At 39.1% G+C, this 21240-nt stretch overlaps 1 long non-coding RNA gene across 1 annotated transcript in view; it reads right to left on the minus strand.

Annotated features, from left to right (window-relative positions):
- The window catches only part of LOC127641166 (uncharacterized), a 37120-nt gene that overhangs the window by 2430 nt on the left and 13450 nt on the right, over nucleotides 1-21240 (minus strand). Inside the window, exon 2 of the long non-coding RNA XR_007970148.1 lies at nucleotides 7094-7253. This is a non-coding gene — a long non-coding RNA (uncharacterized LOC127641166). The remainder of the gene's footprint in view (nucleotides 1-7093; nucleotides 7254-21240) is intronic.

Genomic DNA, 21240 nt, shown 5'->3' on the forward strand with positions numbered 1-21240 from the left:
TAGGATAACTTGTGTAATACAGAAATATGTTCCTTCTGTGGGCATTTTATAGATGTATGTGTATGCATACGGTGCCTCCACCTTTGCATGATCTCCTCTTCATTTAGAGGAATCCTTGAAAATTGTATCATACATGGCCTCAGCCACAATTCTGATTAGAAGGAGTTATTTTAAATAGCCGCTTTTGTTATATCTATTTCTTTGATGACCTTCTTTCTAGGGATGTGCATTTATGTTATTTTTACTGCTTATGTACAAGATAAATAAGCCGAATTCTTGAGGTTATGTTGAATGGGATAATAGTTCATTGTTGGTCTATGTACGCATTTGTCAGAAGGAGTTTTTGGTCATTGCATTTACTTCTCACTGTTCTTTGTTAAAGACCAATAGAGCTGTTCAGCCATGACGTCAATTTGTTGGCGAACTTGGAAGTCTAAATTGCCATGGATTCCCTCAGGATTTTCCTATGGGTTTTATAATGTTTTTTTGGGATTTATTTTTAAATAAGGTCTGTGGTAAACATTAATTGACGATATGTGGACGTTTTGTTCTACAGCATAAATTACACACTTTCATACCTCAAACGTGAATTTTGAAGTGATGTAATTCAAAACAGCTTCAAAATTACCTTTCAGATATGACTGCGTGTCATTTATCTTGTAGAACAGAACGTCAACGTATCGTCAAGTAATGCTTACAACAGACCTTATTTTCCTCATATGTTCAAAAACCCTGTTATAAAATCTCATAGGAAAATCCAAAGAGAACCCATGACGAATTATCTTCCAAGTTTTTGGACTATAAGCTGAACAGCTCTATTGGCTGACCAATGAAAGTCAGGGGGAGTGTTTGGGAAATCCGTTTGAAAACAATCAATATAAGAAATGCATCTCAAAACCCCTGCGTTTTGTTATTTTCCATTGTAATATGCTGCATACTTTTTAGTTGAGTGCAAGAATGGAGCAAATCGCACCCATTATAACAGCCTGATCTCATGCAAACATCATGACTGAAGCTAATTTTGTTTCAAACATGGTTAACTTCATGTATTGCAGCATTTCAGTGGTGAATTTTCCACTGTGTGGTGCTAAAAGAGAGTTAAATGTTCTCACAAACAGGATAAGGTTAATGCTCTATCGAGTTCTAAATCAACAACCTCCACCTCCCTAAACCTAAACCTAACAGATAGTGTCATAAAAAGCAAATATGAGATGAAAAATACAACCACGTCATTTTGTGGCGCTTCTATGACACTTTTGATTCTCGTGTTGACTCGCGTGGTCTTCAGGAATTGTACATGGCCCTTTGCGTTGCTAATGTAATGCTCTATCAGCTAAGCTACTGCACAATTTTAACCAAACATGAACAACCTTATAATGTGCATGTAGTTGGTTATACTCATGATTTTTGCGAAAGTAAATAAAAGTGATTGTTGTTGTAGCATCTCTAGTGTGTATTTCACCAGGAAACTGATGTGATACGTAAAATGAGCCATGTAAAAATTATGCAAATATGTAGGTATAGTGAGGCCAGGTTGAACTATAATCAGCAATGCCTCCTTCACTGGATGTGACAACCACGCTGCTTGCGTCGTGCCGACAATTTATAGACAGTTGATTGACCGTGCATGTAATCTTTTTAGAATATTTGCTTCTACGTGTCCAGTGTAGAAAGCCTCAAACCTTTGTGGTGCGGTGTTAGACTATGAGGTGTCCTGTGACAAAGGGGTTTGACTCAGATTCATGCACATCACATTCAGAGCATTGCCATGTATCTCTATACAACAAAAAAAGCTTTACGCTATTTTTCTCACATTCAGTGTTGGCGTAGTTACTGCAAGGGACACAGCTACCTATTTCCGTGGTTGTATGCAAGTTCAAAATTGGCGCCCCTTTAAGGTTTGCCTTCTGTGCACCAACCCCCCCCCCCCAACATACACACGACCCCCTTTGGAATTGATTCAGCACTCCCTTTGTGTGGCACCCCAATACTCTGCATACCCCGTTTTATCCCAACTCTAACCTATCACACACAAGATACGGCCAAAAAAAATCACCATCGCTAATCACAAAGCGAAAATAACGTTTTGAGGAATATTTTAAAAAATCACATCACACAATTATTGTTGCTGTCTTCTCCAGTATTCATGCCCATCCCTAACACTTTCAGTCATGGCTTCTCCAGAGACTGAATATCTATCATATAGTTTTCAGTCCCCATGGACTAGAAGAAAGGTCTTTGGCATCAGGAACATTCACCAGGCATCAAAATAAACACTTCTCAGTTGGATTTAATTGTTCAGAGAGGGATCAGTCAAGTCTCCCGGAGTGCTGTTTTAGCCTTTCTTTAAAAAGGGGGGAGGTTTAATCAATAGGGATTTTGTTTAGCGGGCTGGTGCAGAATGTGGAGAGGTCTTTCAGATATTGGCGATCAGTGTGACCGATGGGTTGCAGAGTCTGTGCTCTGAGACTTATGGGAGAAGGTGTGTTGCCTGGTCAAGAGCCTCTCTTTTCAATCGATTGCAAGACGTCAGTTGGGTAGACTCAAATGTATGTGCCTTTAACCTTGGAACAAAAATGCAGAAACAACTCCCATGCAAACGGCAACAAGAAAGCCCATTTATTCTAATGCAGAGCAAGCCAGCTAGACCAGTCCACCAGTTCTAAACTAGCTTGGAACATCGTAGAAAACTGATGTTGGTCTTGACTGGTCTTGTCAGCAGATCACAAGCAATGCCGACAATTATCATTTTACTGCTTTAACCACAAGAAATGCAAATCACATAGACATGGCTATTTATGAAATGACTCGATTCAGTTTCTGTGAACCCAAGCAGTGCCATACTTGTAATTGCGCTGATAACTGTGCACATGGTTTCTCTCTCTCTCGCTCATGTTGTACACATGATTAGAAGAAGGTTTTTGAAACTGTTTCTGGTAAATATTGCAGAGCACAGCTTCAGAGAAAAAGCGGCCCCGTCATTTAAGCCCAAAAAAGCTCTACATGCACTTTGTTGGAAGCCAGCCAGTTTCACATTTACACACACACTGACACGCACATTACATTATAGACACATATACTGTATGCGTGCATTTTCAGTTGACCTTGCTGCAATGTCTTTACCCTCATTCAGTTTCGTTACATTGGTTTCTTTAACCGTGTAATTGGATTTGACTGAAAACTAGCTGCATCGAGAGCATTAATAGAACATAGCAACACAAGAATTTACACAAATAATTCCTCTCTTACATTTTCTATCTTCAAGATCTGTGTCAGTCTGGAAATAATGTAAAACAGGCATGTTTGGGGTGATTAAAAAGGAAGTTAGAAACAGGAACTCTCCAGCACAGCAGTGCAGTTTATATTTAATCTCTTTATGATATTCATATGGGAATAATCAATGTATTTGTGAGTAGGAGCAGCATTTGGGGAAACGTGTTACATGTAACATGCAGTACATGTAAGCATTGTGTAGTTCTTGCAGGAAGACTAGCAGCTATACATCATCGCACCATTAGCAGGGTAATTCCCAGCCAATAACATGTAAGCCATTGCTTTATAAGTCTGCTCACAATCTATCACATTGCTGTTTCAGTGTGCTAACACGGCAACCTCCACCACCCCACCACCACCAGTTGAGTCCCGTCCTGCACGGGGGTAGGCTCCTCGCCCCTGCCTCCTATCTCCGGCAGGATATGACGGTTCCGAGTATAACTTCTTCGGACCGCCAGACGGGGCCTACGCCAAAGCGAGACATTACTTTTCTGTTTTATATTCATCAAATAAATGTCATCTTAAATTTCACTAAAGTCTACAAGTCTACCTGATAGGAATAATCAGATTACTTTTTTCCAAGTAATGTTCAATTTAAAAAAAATAATAATAATTGTAGGACTTGTGTGAGCATGATGTGCATTGTAGTTCTATATAGTGTGTGTCATGGTTATCAGTGACATACAGAGAGCAAGTTTTTTTTTGTTTTAAATATCTCAAAATACTCATGGTGAACAAAGTAAATTTGAGTGCTGGAATTGAGATGTATTCATTTGGACAAAATAATAATAAATCATTTGCTCTGCCCTGGAGCTCGCAGGTGTGCGATTTTGGTTAAAAAATTTGAGCTGGTGTGCCCTCCAAAAAATGTGCAGTTATTATAAAAACAAGTATACGAAAACTATCAAAAATATTTTTTCAATAATGGAACATTCGGGTGTGATACACTGTTACCCGCAATTGTGTCAAATACTCTTTTCATGACTCTCAGCATTAAAAAGTCGAGGAACACACCTTTTCGTGTTATAGCTTATATGTCATTGCATACAATATTGTGACCCATTATGTTATTGTAACGTTCCCCAACATTGAATATGAGTGTTTTTGATTAATGCTGTACTATAGTTCCCTCTCTATCCATTACTCAAATTGTCCATATGCCACAAGCCTATTTACACACCCAAGTAATGCATTACACACACATACAAGCACACAAATGCACTCAATCCATACTGTTCATCAGGATTTGCTCTGAAGCTGTCTACAAATCACAGAGCAAGGCTCCCGCCTCTTTGGGTTGATCCAAGTCGAATTGAATTTGTAAGATATTATGTATTGATCTGTACACATTGGCCTGAGAACAGAGAGACAGATGATCCTTTGACCCATGCTGGCTATTCTCTTAATCATCAATTGCATCCCCTCACTGTGCACTCCTATTCGGTAATAATGGAATTGGTATCTCAAAGTGCCCTTACAGAAATATCAGCTCTGTTTCACTGAAGCTTAGGTTGAAGTATGTCAGAGAATTGTAGGGTCTCTGTTCCAGGTTCTGTTCTGAAACCTAGTGAGCTGCTTACATAGAAAGGATTTTAAGGCATTATAGCACCTGATGCAAAGGCTGTTCCAAAGAGAATGCAACATAATTGCTACCTTCTAAAATATCTTCTTTTCAGTTCAAAGGCAGCATTACATGCACTTTTGTGTAAGCTAAAGATACCTAATTATAACCTAAATATTCAAAAAAATAACGTAATTAAACACCAATAATTGTTGATAAAAACTAATACAAAACTAATTCAACTTTGACTGTTTTACCCAAAATTTGTGTGTGTTATGTATTTTATGCTTGTAAGAGTTACTAACTTAGCAACATGCTTGTGTCAAACTTTATTAAAATCAATTGTGTGTCGAGTCTCCCATGTGAGTGTTTATTAGAGTATTGTTCTCTTTCAAGATGGTCACTTCGACGCTGCATAAGTAGCTGACACTATGGGAAACTCTTCCCAGGAGTGATGATTTCTGAAGCCCAATAAACTCATGCACAGCGCCACTTCATCAGAATTTTTATCCTCTGGGTCGCTATTTCCTCTCTCGTGCTCTGGACGCACGAATCTTTGCTTCGTTGTTGAAACATTTTAACAGTGAATGGATAATTTTGTACCTCCCTGCATGTGCTCTGACGAACAGTGTATCCTCTATCACTCCTGTATTTGAGCCTTGCTTGCCTCCTGTCCCCCACATCAAGTGGGTTTTCCCATTCATTATGAGCACTGTTATTGCCGGTGCTGAGCTCACGCTGACACAGTGCTCGCTGACAGTGATTGTGTTCATTGTGAGCGCATGAATCTTGAAACACTTTATTATATTCAAATTTTTCATAACAGTATGTTACTGCAAGTAGTATTCTGCTGTTCATGTGATTCTAACATGGCAGCTCCAATGAGGGAAACCTCTCCTTTTCACTGCTTGGCCAAAACAAAGTAGCATACTCTAATATTTTGTTGGACCGACTTTAGCTTTGATTACGGCATGCATTCGTCGTGGCATTGTTTCAACAAACTTATGCAACGTTATAACATTTATGTCCGCCCAGAGTTGCATAAATGTTTTATGGGAGAGGCAGACCACCCTGTAAATTCTTCTCCGGCACATCCCAAAGACTTTCAATGATGTTAATGTCAGGACTCTGTGGTGGCCAAATCATGTGTGAAAATGATTCCTCATGCTCCCTGAACCACTCTTTCACAATTTGAGCCTGATGAGTCTTGGCACTGTCATCCTGGAATATGCCTGTGTCACCAGGATAAGAAAAAATCCATTGATGGGATAACCTGGCCACTCATTACATTCAGGTAGTCTTCATTTTATAACCGCATAACGTTGTTGAGCCTAGACCTGAGCAATTGAAGCAACCCCAGATCATAACTCTGCCTCCAGAGGCTTGTACATTGGGCACTATGCATGACGGGTGCATCACTTCATGTGCTTACCTTCTTACCCTGTTTTTTTTTCACCAAACCATCGCTTTGGAATAGGATAAATCTGGACTCATCAGATCACGTGACCATTTTCCATTGCTTCACAGTCCAATCTTTCTGCTCCCTAGCAAATTGAAGTAATTTTTTTCCAATTAGCCTCACTAAAATGTGGATTTTTTTACAATGTGACTTCACGAAGCGCTTTAGTGATCTCCAATCACGATCATTCAAGATTTTTTTAGACCACATTTCTTCGGCAAAGCTGACGGTTCATCACTATCTTTCCAGGTTTCATTAATGCGTTGAACAGTTCTTAACCCAATTCCAGTGATTTCAGCAATCTCCTTAGTTGTTTTCTTTGCTTGAAGCAGGCCAATAATTTGCCCCTTCTGAAACACAGTAACATCCATTCCACGACCACAGGATACGTTTTTTGACATGGTTGATGAAGAAATGAAAAGCTACACACTGCATCAGTTAGGGTTAAAGGAATTGTTGCCAGCTGAAAAAGTAATCACTGCAATAATGAGCCAATCATATGCTCTTAAGGATCTGCTTATTTAAATCCAAATGGCAGATAATCCAAATACAGCCCTCTCGCTTTCCCCATCGTCATGAGCTGGGAACAGGTTGACGGCATGATGCAGGTCACTTTCAGTGCGTGTTTTACTTTTCAAACATTTCAGAGATTTACGTATGCTATATGGGTAGGCTTTGGAGTCTACAATCTTTTCTGTGGTGAGAATGTGCAATTATCAAAAAGAAAATGACTGTACCACTATAGCCATTTAGCTTGCTGTGTTTAGCTAAATAACAAGAGCAGGTTTTCACACCCCTACCTTATTAAATACTGATTGATTGATGCAGTTTTACGATGGAGTCCGAGATGGCCAGACCTCCCACACACGTATCAGCGCAGCAGAGAATTGCATTTAGCCGAGCAGCAGGTCCTAAATCAGTCCAATCAATACCTTTCTGCTGGGCTCTCCATCACAGGGCCTAGTAAATAATTTAAATGAGATTGTTAGATGCTTTGAAATGTAAAAAGCAGAACGAAAATCTCACAGTGCATTTGTCCAGATCACTGCTCCACTATCGTTTGTCCTTGCCTCCAGAAAAGAGTAATTTTTCTATAAATCCCAAAATTAAATCAATGACTGCTTGACAGTGTAAATTGAGATTTGGGTCTGGTTTGTCACACCAAGCCATTACATTACCTTTAAATATTCAAAAGAGCTGAATCAATTCACAAAGGATCTTTTTGGTGTTGTAGCAGCGCCAGCTTACTCTTTTTACTTGTTTGAAAAGGCCCCTATATCATAATAGGCTGCCATTTTAATAAGCAGCAAAGATTAATTCGCCGAGGGGTAAAAATTGAGCTTTACAAATCTTTGCAATTTAATTTAGTGCTGCTTAACTTTATGTATAATATCACTTTTGTTAAAGGTGAAGTGTGTGATTTCTGTGCCACCAGTCTCACTAAATGGAACTGCAAAAATTATGTTTTAAAACAGATTTCCCACACACTTCCTTGTCTGCCAATGGATAAAAACTAGTGCTGTCAGCTGGATTTTTTTTTAAAATCACGATTAATCGCATAATTTTTTTTTGGCAGTTAATCGTGATTAATCGCACATTTTGAAAGTGCTTATTTTTTTGTCAAAATGCATTTATTTCCATATTAGGAAAGAAAACAAATATAATAATACAACTATATATAACAATATAATGCTTTATTAACATTTTCCAAACAAAGCCTATTTCACAAGACATTTCACTAAAACAGCACCAATTCGAGTAACATTAAATGTTTCCCAAAGTGTAATTGGGAGGTTGACTCATTGAAAGAAACAGTTTCCCCATAGGTTGCATATTCATTGCAATGGGAGTTCAATCTTTTAAACTTTCATCCTCAGCAATACTAATCTGCCGGAAGACAGATTAGGCTATCTGCTTTGTTAAAGCAATCTTGAAGCTGCGTTCATGATTCACGTCAGAGTGTCAATCCCTGAGCTTTGAACTCACCTTGAAAAGGGCTTCCAGACAAAAATGTGCCTTTCTGCATTTTGGTGATAGTTAAGACTTGACTTGCTTCTGTGGTAATTTAAATGCGCATTACAAGTCCCATCAGGGCTTGTTTTGTACATTAAATAGCGCTAAGAGCTCTTTAAGAGTGATCATTTTATCACTGACAGGGAAGTGATGTCAGAGATTCTTTTATTTACTGAGATAAAAACCTCCGCGGTTCTATCATAGGAGAGTATTATGACAGTACAGCCCATAGAATGTCAATGGTACTGCTGCATTATGCTAATGTATGCTAAGCTTGTAGGCTCATCTTGTTAGAAGACCTCTGGCGCTCTGTCTGTTTGTGAAGTGTAATGACTCCGGGCAGACACATTACAGAGGTTCCACCCTTCACACAAGTGTTTATGCTGTATTAACTGTAAATGGGTTAATCTTGAAAATTAATGCATTAAACCTTTTTAATTAATCGCATGCGTTAATGCATAAATTCTGACAGCTGTAATACAAACATATTGTCCTGCCCCAAACTCCACAGTATTTACACTTTTCATGAAATCAAACCACTAATGGCTTACTAATAGTTGTCATTGCATATTAAGCTGGGATAGGAGAAAGTATTTTGAGAATGAAAATTACACACTGAACATTTTTAGTATCTTAAGTGTTCTATTCAAATGGATTTTTGGATTGGTGAATACGTCTCCACTTGAACAAGAGCAGTACTTTTTTCATAGACTATGAAACTATAACTATTGTCATCAGCTCATGCATGCACCAGTTTTAAAATAGTAGAATCCCCCACTAGGCAGGCAGGCAAACCCAAAATATATTTTAACAGGCAGTCAAGCGCCTGGTAGAGAACATGAGGCTGGAATCTCTTGATGGCAGCCATTGTGAAATTTACATTCTTATCTCAAAGACAACGGCTGTGCTGCCGAGGTGGGAAACCCTCTATTTACACTCTACTTCCTCTCCCAGCAGGGAACTGTAGGTACTCATTACCCTCACAGGAAGTCATGCACATTAGTGCATTCCCTCTGACTTCAGACTCACAAATGATATTTCTCAGTCACACCAGTGACCAGTTGCCAAGTTTGTAACTTGTTGTAACAAGTCACACATAAAAAGTGAATCATAGCATATTTTCCTTCTAACTTGTAAGCTCTCAGCCTGAGTGTGTTGTATTACAATGCAGTAGTTTAAAGTCCCTTTGAAATGCCTTGACAAATATCATTTTCTGTCTGGTTTTAACTTATGACCTTTTGATATATTGAAGGACTTGTCCCTCTGTCTAAATAGCCAATAGGCTTTAGATATTTCACAGCCATTAACCATGGCTATGTTCGAAATTGCATACTAACATACTAGTCTTACTATTGCTGCAGTATATAGTATGCATACTATGGACATTTTCAGTATAAAAATGTATGAAGTAATATCTCCCAGGATCTCTTTATTCAATCATTACTTGATCAAACTGCCAAATGCAGAAGCGGTTCTAGCTTGTATGGTGCCCTGGTCGAAACCCCATTCAGCACTTTTTTGTGTGGGCGCACTTTTTGTTGGCATTTTTGCCCAGAGCCCCCCTTAATGTCTAACACTGGACAATAGGATGCCATAAGAGAGATCTTGCAGGACAATGCAGTAGGGCCGCAACGACGCGTCGATGTCATCGATTACGTCGACTATGAAAATACGTCGACACGAATGAAATGCGTCGACGCGTCACATTCATTATTTACGTTTAAATATCGAGTAATGGCGGCTTCTGCTCCAGCTCATGGTGAAAATGACAATCTGGCTTTATCACATAAAGCCAGACCACGATCATCCAAAGTATGGGAATACTTTAAACTACAGCCGAACAGAAAGGTGCTTTGTTCACTATGCAAAGCGGAAATGTCATACCATGGCAGCACAACTGCTATGAACGAGCATCTTAAAAGGAAACATCTTGTGACTCTGCTGAACTCAAAACGACGAGCCAGCTGGGTAGTAGTAGGCTTTATTACAGTGAGTTTTTGGAGTTGTTGTTGCGGTCATACCTTCTTTTTCAGCTATTACAGCTTGTGTGCTAGTTAATAGTGTTAATTGCTAACGGTGCAGATGTAATTTATTGGCCCATTCGGCACAATAAAATGGACTTTCATTTATAACTTCAACTTAAATCTGTCAACGAAGCCTTCAGTGCATTTAAATTGCCCGCTTTTAAAAGTTGTGTATGCACATGTAGACTAGAGACATGCACTCCGCGGACCCAACACAACAGAGTGCGGCACGGGATCTGATGGCCGGGCGCTGGCGTAATGCACTCGTGTGTGTGCTGGTTATGGGAGAATAAAACGATTCAGGGACTCCCGCAAAATAGAAATCTATAAATTGAACATCTCAAAACAAATAAATTGTCATTCATCTGTTGCACAAAAGCAACAAGAACAACTAAAACGAAATAGATAGACCCTGGCCTGTAAATCGCTTCTATGTATAACATGTTGCAGCGCTTAACAATGTAGCCAATCACAGACATATGTGTTGATTTCTTGAACGCAATGGCCAATCAGAAGCATTTAAGATGGAATCTCCTCACCGCTCAAAATGGACTTTTTGTTCAGTGCTGAATTCTGCATACTGGCAAATCGATATAATGAAAGATTCATTGTGCAGTCAGTTTCATTGATAATAACAGAGATGTCCGCTTTTTAGGAATTATTAAGGGAGAAATCCGTCCCGCAAGATGTCTCTAATGTAGACTTTAAAAACAAACAATAATGTTATATTTACATATTAACAGTAGCCTATGCTGTAATCTAGTGTATTTATTTATTTATTGTTTATTTGAATAGGGACAGATACAAAAAAAATTTCAGAAAATGAATTAATAAAAGTTTGAAATACTAATGTAGAAGTTGTACTTATTATTTATTGGAAAGTTTACCAATGGATAAATCGGCTAATCCCAAAAATATGCATTAGATTAATCGGAAAAATAATCGTTAGATTAGTCGACTAATCGAAGAAATAATCGATAGATTAATCAACAACAAAAATAATCGTTAGATGCAGCCCTACAATGCAGGGAATCTTGCAGACAATGCAGGGCCAGTTGGCAACCTTATGTGACAGATATGTTGGAAACTACTGTGGAATAATCCTAACTGAATCACTTTCACAGGCAGGTTACAGTCCATACTGTGCAGCATTCAGTAAGTAGTAAGCTAGTATTCCATTCCAAACACATCTAATTGCAACTCAGTGTAGGGAGAGGGACATTCTCATTATAGAGCGTTTGACTAGACAATAATCTCTTGTGCAACATGAGTCATCAATATTTTTGTTCCATTTTCTTGAAGAAAAAGACTCTAAAATGTAAATGTGTAAATATACATGCTAAAAGAGTGTAATAGGCATGCACTAAAAGCAACAAAGCTCAACATTTTTCCCATGCAGTCTTTAAGAAATATACCTGAACAACTAGACATGTTTTACTTGTCTGCATTATAGCTAACATTAGCTAAACTGGATGATTCTGGGCAGTTGCAGCTAACAGGCTAACACAAAACAGATGCTACTACAAAGGGGGGAGGGAGAACAGACAGGGCTAAAGCCAGTCATATATGTTGTCTTTTCCTGGTGTGGGGAGTTCCAGGGTCTGAGCCAGGCACTTATTGTGTATGGAGGCGACATTTCCATGCAGGAAGACGGATGGACTACAGACCGAATTAGCCCCCACTGCTCTAAACCAGTCCCTCTGTCTGTGATCCAAATTAGTGACTATCCAAGATGGATGGTGTTCTGTATTCACTTACAAAAAGAAAGGGTGAAAAAAGAAACGACAATGCAAGAAGATGCAGGCCTTTTTTCCCATAGTTTTCATGCTGGCCTTATGTCAGTGCAAGTGCTTTGAGATATTGAGCTGTGCAGGTGCTCATGGGAGACCACGAAACAAGTTCAAATCTTTCTTTACCTCTGTGTCTATCAATGAAATATGGAAAATCCTATCCCCCACAACCAAAATGTCCCAGGCCAAAGGAATCAAGAAGATATTGAAATTGTGGACTGTTCTATACGGTAATATCAGATCATTGAAAACCAAAAACCTGCAAAAAAAATTTAAACTACTGTATACATCTAGCACAATGACCTCTGTTGACATCTCATGCCCCCTATTGAAATGCATAGGTAGTGACATCAGTGCCTCTCTCTCTATATCCTCTTATTTCTGTCACATTCACTCTAATTCACCTTTTCACCCAACCACCCATACGTCAAGATGGCGTCTCTCGATTCACTGGATTGATCCTGGACTCTGTCCATCTGCTCCTGGCCTGTGTCTACAAGTCCGCCGGCCTCCTAGAGAGCAGAGCGGCTGTGCCCAGGACAGCTGGTCCTGATAACCAATCTGTCTTTTGCTAGCTTTTTGTAAAACAAGAAACCGGGCAACCAGATAGCGTGAATTAATACATGACCAGTTTACAGCACATCCACCTCCCCAACCTCCCATGCCCCCTCTTTTTTTATTGGGTGGGGTGCGGTAGTGGTGGGGGTGTCCTTACGCAAAGAAACAGTTGGCTCTTTTAGGCCTCGTACAAAGCATTCTTTCAAGGGCCATTTCAAGGGCAACAAAAGCCCACAGAGGTCTCCACTACCAAGTCTTCTTTCATTTGAGCAGGTGGTTACTAAGTGTACTAAGAGACACTGATCATTCATATTAATTAAGGGTAAACTACATATTTGAATATTTTCATTCGACTAGCCTGTGGGCTTCTTGAACGACTTGTTGATAATCGCCTTGGAACTGGAAGCTCTGTATAATTATGTTGGTTTCAGGTATGCCTAAACCTGATTGGATGCATTTGTATTGAGTAGAATAGCATCTCAGAATGCACAATATGCTGAACATTGAGACAGTTGGACCACAACAGCAGAAGACCACGTTGGGCACTTTATTAGGACCATAGTGTTCCTAATAAAGTGCTCAGTGAGTGTATTTAAAATAAATAAATAAAAACCTTGCTTTGTGGGGCACCCAGGTGGATCGGTGGCCCTAAGTGGCTGCTTATAACGCATATAACTAAAAACAGCCTCATGAGGATGAGTGGGATTTGTCTGTCATTGCGCAACAATACCACATAGTTTTTACTCATTTGAGAAAATATTTACTTGCATAAAAGAATACCGCTCCACCCCGAGGACACCTGCAGTACCAGTGCAGGGAGGTTAAAATGCAGCATCAAAGAATTCAGGAAGTGCTGTTAGGCCTGATCTACAGCCCGGCAGATGCTGTGCGCACAAAATGTAGGTGGGCCAGGCAGGCAGACAAGAACAACAAGCATTTGAGCAATGCACTGACTCTCAGTACAGCATACACAGAAGACTGTTTGTTCTTGTCTGTGCTTTAAAACAGGTGTGCAGTCAGGGCGGGAGGAACATTAGAAGGGAGAGGAACAGGCACAGGCCTGATTGTAACCATGATAGCCCTCAGGGTTGCAATGACAGGAGGGTCACACGATGCGGTCCAGGGAAGGAAAAGGGCTTTCCAGTGGCAAGCAACCTACCGATGGTTTGATGGCAACTGTAAATGGCAACCGTTGAGATCGATGAAATCTATGACTTGGATCAGCTGGACCTCTTTAGCCCTTGCTTTGCTCTCCAAGAAGGCGGAGACATCGCCTGTTTCTACCCTTGCCTTTCACACCTTCTACTGATCTTTCTCTGTGGCGTCAATGTTTTCCACACAGCCGCCATCTGCGAGAGAAAGCAATGCCGGTGAATGGAAAAACACCCATGAAACAATAGCAAGAAAAACATCGAAAATGACTTTTGATCCATGTCAAGTCCCAGGAAAACTGTTTATAGGTCTGAAGCAGGGCTGGACTGGGAAGAGAAATAGGCCCGGGATTGCATAACTTGGCGGCTCATTTTAGCTTATCGTGGCCCATTCGGTCTGTTTCGCGGCCAACCCACCGGCCCGCTGGGTTCTTTCGATGCCCAGTCTACCCCTGATCGGCCCCTAATTGCGTCGGCCCACTGGGAAAAAGTCAGAACAAATATGGCCAAGTTTGACTTTCACAGACATTTAACCCACCTACCGTTACATAACCGTAAACATCTTTCATTCAGTAGTTACAAATATTTGTTAATGTTTTCTAAGGGATCGTTCACACAGGAAACATCCTTGTATTCTGTAGGGCTGTATATTGATATTACAGTGCTTTTTATCTATTTAAATGTGTTACAATTAAGACATACAGTGGTTTGCACAGTTTCTTTACAGAAAATCATGCCTTGATGTATTAAAACAGCTTAAAACTGACACAAGTATGTTTCCTTTGTGAACGGTCCCTTAGAAGACTTCAAAAAATGAACACCTTCCTGGACACCCTAGCAACTGCTTAGCAAAACGCTGGCTTCTGAGCATAAGGAAGCATAAACCAGCCTAGACCAGCATTGAAAACTATTCAGATTTAGCCGGGGGAATAAAAGTGTGGTGCAAGTTTTAAAATCGATTGGCAATAAATTCACAAATAAACATGGATAAAGATTTAAAACAACACATGAACTGTGATATTTTCAGCTTTGCTAGGGCATGGCGAGGTACAGATCAATACTAATAGAGGGCTCGCAAATTCAAAATAAAAACAGCACATTCGCTTTGATTTCAGGGAAATGTCATTAAGCTTGTGCTTGTGTCTGTGTGTGCGCACCTGTGAATGGGTGTGTGGTTGTGACGCTGATGAATGGCTCTTAGAAGGCACTGTAAAAGCACAATTAAGATTCCATCAGGATAAAAGTAATGGTAAATTACGTACATTAACGAGTGTCCAGGCTTTTCCAAACACGCAAGCACAAATAAGGGAAAGCCACTCCTCTGAATTTGGAGATGTTTCAGAGAAGGCATGCTCCGCTGAATTGATTAGGCAAGCATAGGGGTACAGTGTGTGTCGATTTTTTTATTAAATTTTTGCATGTGTGCATGAATCCATTGTGTTGTGTACATAAGGGAATGCTCTGTCCTCATTATTTCGGCTGTCACTTGCTCTGTGTACTTTGCCGAAGGCTGTGAGTTTTCTTCATGAACTTCATTTTATTTGATGCCACATAATGGAGCCCTATGTGATCTGTGGTCGATGTAGTAATTATGAAATTGATAGCTATTCTATCTTTTTCTATACTTAAAGTGTTTGTATTTATTTATTGTAACTTACTATGTTAATAACAAGACAAATATATTTTAAGAAATACAGTGGCCTGAAAAGGTAGTAGGGAATATTAGGGAATATACTTTAAGGAATATTCTGGGTTCAATACAAGTTAAGCCCATTGGACAGCATTTGTGACATGTTGATTATCACAAGATAATTTGCCCCTCCATTGATTTAAACCAACCAAACACTGAATTTACAGTGAGGCACTTACAATAGAAGTGAACTGGAAGAATTTCTGGATGGTTTATTGTTTTATTATTTTAATAAGTGGTGGACTAAAGCACTGAACTGGTAATCAGAAGGTTGCTGGTTTGATCCCCACAGCCACCACCATTGTGTCCTTGAGCAAAGCACTTAACTCCAGGTTGCTCCGGGGGGATTGTCCCTGTAATAAGGGCACTGTAAGTCACTTTGGATAAAAGTGTCTGCCAAATGCATAAATGTAAATGCTTGAAAAATTTGGTTGTGCCATCTTTCTGTAAATTTATCAAAAAGGTCAACATTTTGTCATAGCTTACACTTGTCACTCAAAATTTGTAAACAATTTGTAAAAAAATAACTAATCATCCAATCCTCACATTCTTTTGATCTGGTTTGTGTAAAAGAATGTTCAAACATTTGCGTGCGTCATGATGTTTCAAGGTGTCAAACTTGGCTTCGGTTCATAAGGAACTTCCTAAGGGAACATTCACTTTTTTTTTTGCTGGACTGTAAGGAAGAACAGGGTGTGCAGAAAATACAAGGGAAGAAATTACTTAACAAATGTAAACAGATCTTTCTCTTTATTTGCTTAATGTGACACTATTTTTTCAACATAAAAAAATGGCATTCGTAACCCATTTTACTTCTGTAACGTGACATATTTTCACGTGGAACTGAATATTCAATGAGAATTAAAAGTAGGCTGAATTTTATTAAATGAGAATTTATTGGATCAAGAAAAGTGGTCTCTATTACATGTGGTTGGAGAGGAATGGTTGAAAAAATTACAATGAGAGAAAATTACAGAATTTTCATATTTGGGTGAACCATCCTTTTCAAAACTAAAATCTTCTGAAAAATGCGCATTGCTTATTACATTTGACCATTTCATGCATGATCGTGAAGGAGCAGGCCAGGACAACAAAATCTGTCCATATTTACCTTGGAGAACATCTTAAGTACAGTGGCCACCTTTCCAGCTTCTGCAACATGAGTGATGCCCTTGGTTTGATGAATTCAATTGTTTGGAGGACTAGAAGGCTTCTGCTGTGCCAGTGTGGGGATGACCCTAGTCATTTGTTATTAGCATGGGTTGTGGGGAGCAGTTTCTAGGCAGAGTTTCTGGAAGGCTTATTAGCCCCTTTGTTTAACAGGAGAATATGCTTACAAGAGGCCATGATCTTTGTTGGCTTTAAAAGAAAATACGCATCCAGTCTACAAGTCTGGAAAAGCTATAAGTGCAATATGTCTCGGCTGACCACTTGTGGTCAGATCACACGAGAGGGATGTGAAAACCAAGTGTAAACTGGGCCACAATGAGGAGTTCTTCTAAATCTTTTAAAACTACTTACACTGTTCTGGGTCGACTTTTATTGTAGCTTTTTTGTTTTCCAGTGGACGCCAAGGCTTCTTTTGTGGGCGCTTGCAGTCTCATGGGTACCAATATTTCAGGCTGTTAAAGTGTTTCTGTGGACCATGACCATGTCTGTGGCTTCTTAGAGTCCCTGTTCTATAGCTGGACCAAAACCCAAGAGGAATACACTCCTTGATTTGGTTTGCGCCAGTAGTTCTCAACTGGGGCAGTGGTGGCTCAGTGGTTGGGGCTCAGGGTTACTGACCAGAAGGTTGGGGGTTCAAGCCCCAGCACCACCAAGATGCCACTGTTGGGCCCTTGAGCAAGGCACATAACTCCAGGTTGCTCTGGGGGGATTATCCCTGTAATAAGTGCACTGTAAGTCGCTTTGGATAAAAGCGTCTGCCAAATGCATAAATGTAAATATACTGTATACATATATACAGGGTTGGTAGGGTTACTTTTAAAAAGTATTCCACTACAGATTACAGAATGCATGCTGTAAAATGTAGTTTGTAATTGATTCCTTAGATTACATAAAGTAAGTATCATAATCTAAATACTTTGGATTACTTCTTCAGCACTGGCAAATTTTTCACTTGTTTTGACTATAAACAAGTAAACAAAGTAAGAAAATACATTTCACTGTAAAAAAATACATTATCTGAAAAAAGCCTAAATATCTTATATAGTTTTGCTACTCAAGTAAATATATCTTGTTTTTAGTATTTTTGGATATTTTTACAGAAAAACAATATTTACATTTTCATTTAGAATATTTTTTTTCAGTAGGTATTTTTGCTCTTATATCAAAGGTCTTACTAGAGAAAAACATGAATTTTCTTCATAGAATTCATTATATAATATAATCATGCCGGCTAACAGGCATGTAAAGGCAAGAAATAGCATTTTAGCTTAGCATAAAGCTAAATGTTCACATGACTATTTACACAAGATTAACTATATTTTCTGCTCCAAACTTCAAAACCCCACAGAGTGTACACAACGACATCCTTTTCTGATCATATGTGGATTCTGTTCAAAGAATGAGGCAGAAAATATATTATTTGTATCTTTCTATACAATGTTAATGGCTACATTGGTTAGCATTTCTTGTTAAAAATACTCTAACTGCAAAAAAACCTTGACAACTCATGTAATCATGTATTTATTGCATTTATTTTTCATCTGTCAAAGTGTTTCAAACTGTTTTTTGTTAAGCTGTAGAAACATTATGTAGCTCCTCTATTAAGCTCCCTAGGGAAAGTTCTTCATTGATGTCATATCCACATTTTCACTCACAACTGTGTGAAAGCGCTCGTATGAGTGAAACAAATCATGAGAGTGATTCACTGCTGTTCAAATCGCATCATATATATTGATAAATGTTTTCAAACTGAATTGACTAAATATTAAATGGAACAAGTGACAATGATAATCTCTTCAGTTATCAAAATAATTTTTGAATGTAACTGTATTCTAATTACCAACGATTTAAATTGTATCTGTAGTTAAATACTTATAATAAAATACTAATGTTTAGTATTTTTAAAACGTCATTCCATTACTCCCCAACCCTGTGTATATTTATATACAATTCTAATGGTTTCCACCACAAAAATCATTACAAGTATAGTGTGTTTTGGGCATATTCCATTAAGATTTAATGGTTTGTAAGGATTTCCATAACAGATAAGCAAATGGTCTCATATGATTTCAAATAGACATAACATGCCACCAATAGAAGTGAACATATAACCAGTAGAGACACACAGGGATTTTTATAGTTTTTTTGAAAACCAATACAATTCCCATTAAAACTATTACACTTTCTGTGAGGCTTCTATTGTAAAATATGCAGTTTTTTTAAATTGCGCAGTTTTGTTTATGGTTTTTGAGAATGTTAAGCAATCAGTCCATATTGATACCTGATTTGACTAGCTTCTACCAAGTCACAAATTAATTTGCATTTGATTGGGCAAACTGACTTTAATGTCAACAACAAAAAAGTTAATAAGCCTATTAATTTTTTATATCCTAAGAGGCCATTCACACGGAGCTCCCCCTTGTGCTATGTGCTAAAAGAGGTGTCTCAAGATGCATTTTATAAAGCTAAAGTTCTTTTTAAAGTTATTTTTGACTTGACACATTCTTGCACAATGGTGAAAGATGTTAATATTGAAAGATGTCTGCATGTTAATATTGAAAAACGACTGAAAAACAGCACAGATAGTGCTTTTGATAAAAAACGCCTTTGTTATGAATGACTCCTAACTATATGGTTTAGCTTTGTTTGTTTCCTGCTGTTCATGACCCTAGAAAAACAGACCTGTGACCCATTTTGGGGTTGCAACCCACCAGTGGTTTAAACTGTAAGGGTTGGTTAAAGTATAGCAGCACTTTAGAAGTTAGTGAGCATAGCATACAATTAGCTTCCTGATCAGGCAACTATAAATACATTTAATGTATTAAATGTTCTGTTATTAACTTGATATTTTTAGCTCAAGGAAGTACTCTATCATCATTGTGTGCCTTTGAGCAAGAATCTGTTCTCAAATTGATCCAAGGGGACTGCCCATGCAATTAGCATAATATTAGTCTCTTAGGACATAAAGCATCTGCTAAATGACAAGTAAGCACCTAAGGGTTATTACTGGTATAATAAGAAGCGATGAGTGCACTCACGGAAGTCTGTACATAGTTCATGCCATGAAAATTGCCCAGACAGTATGCTTTTTTTTACATGTCACTGTCTTGTACTATACTTTTAATGTCACATTAGTGTACTGTTGTTTGCTAATTAAGGCCTATAGATGTAAACACACTAGTTTCTGTGTCAGATCAAATATTAACTCATACATAAGATGGCTAGTGCTGAATGGGCCTGTGTGTGGTTTTCTGATTCACAACCATGTGAACAGTGAATCGCCTACATTTGTCGGAATAGCACTAAATGCCATTATAGCTAATATAGTTCTGGAATCCAAAAGGGCCATTCAGACCAAATGCTACTGTATATTTTGCTGCTACTGTATTCATAAAATATTGTACTTCTACCTGGCTGCTACCCCAATAACTGCTATGTCCATGTACAGTATAAGCTTGTATGCTAAATACTGTCATAGTATGTTATGTTTACATTCACTGCATTTTCTATTATATTGTAATATCTTTTTATCTGTTTTATCTGACAATTTCACACTAGAACTGTATACTGCTTGGCGCTTCACTGTCACTTACTGTGCCTATTGTCCTGTTTCAGCCATTATTATTATTATTATACCGCCTTGTACTATTTGCACACGTTTGCACATGCACTTATGTAGAAATGTGTAGGTCTTTTAGTTCTGTGTAGTCTCATGTAGTTCCATGTTTGTTTTATTTTGTTTTATGTTGATTTTATGTAACATCATGGTCCCGGAGGAATGTTGTTTCGTTTCACTGTGTACTAACTGTAAATGGTTGAAATGAGTGGACGGTAAGTCCCTAGGGAAGCACAATCTGATTATCAGGTTCCTTAGAGGTGCCCAGAGGCTGAACCCTCCCAGGCCATGCCTGTTCCCCTCATGGATCTCTCCATGGTCCTTTCAGGCTTTCAGAGATTCCCTTGCGGGGCATTCTCGTGGGCACTGGCCAACAGCACCTCCCTAGCAGACATTTGCAGAGCAGTGGACTGGGCAACACCCAATACCTTTACGAGATTTTACAATCTCAGGGCTTAGTCGGTTTCGTCCCGTGTTCTCTCAGGTCTGAGCACGTAGAACTCGGGAATGCAGAACATCTGACCGGGTGTTTCAGCTTACACATAGCGCCTTTCCCCATCCACTCAGGTGATCACGTGCGCTCTTTTCCCCCAGGAGAGTCCACTAGATTCGCGCTCCCTGGATGTTCTTCTTCCCTAGCCCTCTGGTCCGTGATTTCAGCAGAGGAATTCCCCGACCAGACCCACTACGGGTACTAGAATTATTCTGTACTGGAATAGGTGCTCCACAGGATGGACCTTTGTGGATTAATCCCCATGTGTGTACTGACGGACCCGCGTCTCCCTTGGGTAGTCACCACTGCCCCCCCGTCGCCATGTTTGTAGCAACTCCTCCCTCGCAGCAGGTAGGATCTATCACCGCGCCATTTCCACGTGTGGTCTGAAAACCCATGTGACGTATTTTGCCACTCTTTACCTCCCCCCAGCATGGGCAGG

The sequence above is a fragment of the Xyrauchen texanus genome, chromosome 50 (assembly GCF_025860055.1).
Source record: "Xyrauchen texanus isolate HMW12.3.18 chromosome 50, RBS_HiC_50CHRs, whole genome shotgun sequence".
Lineage (NCBI taxonomy): Eukaryota > Metazoa > Chordata > Actinopteri > Cypriniformes > Catostomidae > Xyrauchen > Xyrauchen texanus.